The following is a 5,265-nucleotide window of genomic DNA, read 5'->3' on the forward strand; positions in this document are numbered from 1 at the left end:
TATATATATATATATTAATTTCTTTTTTGTGCGTGTGTGCTTGCTTCATTTTGTGAAAAGTATACATAAAAAGGCGGTGCGGAAGCATGGCCTCAGTCAAATGAGTGAAAGAAATAAAAGAATAGAAGAATACATTAATATCTATTTATCTATCTATCACTCTTCAATCTCTCCTTCTGTCACTCTCCCTCCCTCTCTCTCTCTCTCTCTTGTATGTTCTCTATCCCGTTCTCTCTTGATAGGTAGATAGATAGATAGATAGAAGGACAGACAGACAGATAGATAGATGGATAGATAGATACATAAATAGATGGATAGATAGATAGATAGATAGATAGATACATAGATAGATAGATAGATAGATAGATAGATGGATAGATAGATACATAGATAGATAGATAGATAGATAGATAGATAGATAGATAGATAGATAGATTCATACATATATGCACACTCACACACATTCCTATGAACAAACATATATACCTGCATATATATATCTGCATTACATATATACATATATGCACACGTACATTTCTATTAATAAACATACATACATACATGCACACTTACATACATACATGCATACATATATACATCCATATATGCATACATACCTACATACGTGCGTTCGTACGTAAGTACGTCAGCAAGTACATTCATTTGCACGTGTTTGTAAGCAATTCAGTAAACCGCATGAAGCAATTTGATAGATTTGAATATTTGAGAATAAAAACAGCGGAAAATGCCAGATCAAAGAAGGAAAACAAATGCCAGATTCCTGAGTCTAGAGTTACTTGAATAATGTTGGACTCTGTTTAGAAATATTATCAGATTATATAATGAGGATCAAAAATCCCTTTTTAAGGGCAATAGTAATTTTCATTGTATTTTAATCTGTGACAATAAACGGATGGTTAGAGGTTGAAATTGAGAAAACCATAATGGCCTTTGAAATGAAATGTTAGTGAATTATCATTTGCATTATGTATACAAAGCATCAAATTAAGAAATATTTTCAGCGAAATATGGTTGGGTGGGAAATGTATTGTTTAAAGGTGGAGAAAAGAAAGGGAGTGGTTTGGTTACATAATAAGGTTGTTGGCACTCCGTCGCTTACGATGTCGAGGGTTCCAATTGATCCGATCAACGGAACAGCCTTCTTTGTAAGCCTAGTACTTATTCTATCGGTGTCTTTGGCCGAACCGCTAAGTTACGGGGACATATACACACCAGCATCGGTTGTCAAGCAATGCTAGGGGAACAAACATAGACACACAAACATACACACACACTGACATATATATATATATATACATATATACGATGGGCTTCTTTCAGTTTCCGTCTACCAAATCCACTCACAAGGCTTTGGTCGGCCCGAGGCTATAGCAGAAGACACTTGCCCAAGATGCCACGCAGTGGGACTGAACCCGGAACCATGTGGTTGGTAAGCAAGCTACTTACCACACAGCCACTCCTGCGCCTATCCACACAGTCACTCCTGCGCCTCTCTCTCTCTATATATATTTATGAAACTGGCATCAACTACAACAACGAAGGCGAAAGCGCTTACGGTTTCATATCGTAGGGAACATAGACACTCGAAATATTTGTAAAAGAGAAACGACAACGAAACAACAGCAATAAACTGCAACAATAAGATCTCCAGATAATTGAATCCGTATAACTGGGTGCATTGCGATTAAAAGTGACTAAAGCTTCCTTATGCGCCATCTGGAGTACACTGGAATAACCCCGAGCATTATAGGTATTGCATTGTATTCTCTCTCAGACTTTACCAAAATATACTAATGTTTAGACTATATATACACACATACATATATACATATATACATGAAGATATATATGTGTGTGTGTAAGTTTGTGTGTGTGTGTATGTATCTGTGTGAACGAATGTATTTTCATACGTGCATGTGTGTGTATTAGCCATTATTTTCCCCCAGATATTATTAAGCTTTGCACAATCAAATGCACTTAGTTAATAATAGTAATAATGAATGGTTTAAATGTGGTTATACTATTGATATTACTGGCGGTAGTGTAATTTAGTGCTCTCCTATGTTTTGAGTCGATAAAGGATGAAAAGTTGCACATTAAAATCTTCTCTTTTTTTTTCTATAAGTTATTCTTTGTTGATGGTGAACGATCTTTCTGTTTCATTTCTTTTGTTGTACGTGTGCATTTTATTTTTGTTTGTTTCTTCGTGTGTGTACGTGTGTGTGTGTATATATATATATATATATATACATGTGTGTGCATGCATGCATGCTTTTGTGTGTGTGTGTGTGTGTGTGTGTGTGTGTGTGTGTGTGTGTGTGTGTGTGTGTGTGTGTGTGTGCGAGTTTTGTATTATAGTTTTGAAGGGATTTAACAAAGCTCACAATACTTAACACCTTTATATTCAGGAAGATTAAATAAAATAAAAATAGATAAATGCACGGTTATTTTATGAATTATAAATAAGATTATTTTCGTCAATATTCACAATACCCGATTTATCACCAAAGAATTTTCTAATGTCGTTCTCATAAAAAAAAAATGAGAAAAATTATGATACAGAGAAAAAAGTCATCAATATGCTAATAACGGCAGCGTTTAGGTAGATTTGGTTAGGCTGTAAACCGAAAAAGTGTACTGCAGTCGTTCGTTACAGATTCTTTCAAACCAGTTCAAAACCAGTCTAGTTCAACTTTTCGTTTCGTCTTCCTGAGAACGATGAAATAGGTATTATTCAGAAACTAGGGTCTGTCTTAATCGGCTGTTCACTACCTTTCCCTCAGTTTGAACACCCCATGCTTACTTCATGAATGAAAGATAGGATTTTGTGCAAATGTTAATTACAAATATGGTAGTCTCACATACGTAATATATAGTGAATTGAAAATCTTTGATCAAGTGAGATTGTCGATGCAATAAATTGACAAAACTTCCTCTGAGCTCAATAAGCGAATGGATGAAGATTTCAAACAGTTGATAGAAATGTTTGGACAGTATGTACAAGCACTCTCCGCTCTCTAACAATGAGAAAGTATCATGCCAGTTTATCTGGGTCACCAACGTTTTCCTTAAAATTCGAATGATATATTTCCAAATACATAATAAGCCGCTTCCTCAGAAAATTTTTCAACAAAACTGGGTTTCGAATTGCACCTTGAAGTTAAAATATATTATAATACAGAAGCCAAGAAAATTAATAAAGGTTAAGTTTACATCCTGGAACACTAATGCATGCCAGTACGATAAGAAATACCATGCAGAATCGATTATATAAGATGCAGAAGTAAGGTGGACAAAGTCAAACCACACCGTATTGAGAAAAAAATTCCTTTCAAAGAATTAGTTATTGAGTTATTCTTAGCTCTTAAAAGAACGAGATAATGGCTTAGACATTAAATGGAAAATACCCAAAATAATTCCTTGGATAAGTGGATATAAAATGTGCGAATTACGTACAGCAGCGAAACGGTGAAATTTGAATACCATCTACAAATACTGGTTATTATCTACAAACAAGATCGGAACATTCTACTAGATGTAACCATTTTTCCACAAGTGCATTTGAAGTGTAAAGCAACCCAGATGAAACAGATTAGCATTGACTTATCACACACTCCCCCTTTTATCAACTACTTTCGTCACAACACTCTAAACCAGTAGTTCCAAACCTGGGGTGCGTGGACCCCTGGTGGTCCACAAAGGTAGTACTGGGAACTACTATGAAATGGCTGGGAACCACTACTCTAAACAATATTTTTTTACTACCCATAATACAACTTTCTTCAGAAACTCTTCCATTTCTTTTTTCTTACTATAAGAATAATTTCTGAAATTCTGCCACATGATTTTGTTGACTCCATTATTTTAATTTATTTCTAGAAACTCTAAGAGAAAGTTACCCAGATCGTTCAAAAAGGCTCAAAATATCTGTACGCTTTGAAGAACTCAGATTCACAAAATCATGATAGAAGCCATTCGAACATCATGAAAATTTATAGTCATGCGTGTTACTGCGTTTCAATCGAAAATCGATTGTCAAATATATTTTTATGATTGAGTGGGCGTGTTATGATTTTAATGAAACTATTAGCAACGATGTGTACGACATATTTATATACGTGTGTGCGAGCGAGTGTGTGTGTATATGTATGTATGTATGTATGTATGTATGTATGTATGTATGTATTTAAGTACGTGTATCTATACACACTCACATACAAATATAGGTAAGGAGAGATATAGATATGAACATAAGTATATGCATATATGTATATAACTATATCTATCCCCCAATATATATGCATATAATATTTACATATATATATATATATATATATATATATATATATATATATATATATGTATATGTATAACTTGTATATAAACAATATGCATACTACACACATACATATACAGGTACATATATTTGCATATACTTGTGCGTTTATGAGAAAAGTGTTCATAGCTTAATGGAAATATGTACATATGTGAGCTGCCTCGGCATGACAGTTAATGAAAGTCCAATAAACTCTACGGCATACATTTTATCATTGCTTCGTTTGTAAAGATATTTATAAATACCTCGTTATTCATCTGGGTCTGTCACCACTTATGCACATGATAATATGCAAGTCATACCTATTGACATAGACACACACACACACAGACTAATACACACACTTAGAAAAATGTACACAAATATAAAAGCGATTTATGAAATACACACACATATAAATATATATATATATATATATGTATATATGTTATATGTATATATTTATAATATACATATGTGCAAATGAATGAAAGAACAAGTTGAAAATAAATGTGTATGCGTGTGCGCGTGCTTGTGTGTGGATTTGAGTGATTTGTGTGTGGATTTGTGTGTGGATTTGAGCAGTTCGCGTATGCGTATATTTATATCCTTTGGTGCGTGTCTATTGCTTTCCGGTTTAACATCCGAACGAAAGATGATGGATTGAATATCAAAAGTGTTATTCTCGACGCGTTGGGATACTTATTTAATGCTTATTTGAAAACACTTTGCAATGTCGATGCGTACACGCACACAGACGCACACAAACGCACACGCACATGGACAAAAACATATTTGTATATATACACATATACATATATACTTATATATATGTGTGTGTGTATGTGTGTACGTATATATATATATATATATATATATATATATATATATATATATATATATATATATATATATATATATATATATAT

The sequence above is a fragment of the Octopus bimaculoides genome, chromosome 11, assembly GCF_001194135.2.
Source record: "Octopus bimaculoides isolate UCB-OBI-ISO-001 chromosome 11, ASM119413v2, whole genome shotgun sequence".
Lineage (NCBI taxonomy): Eukaryota > Metazoa > Mollusca > Cephalopoda > Octopoda > Octopodidae > Octopus > Octopus bimaculoides.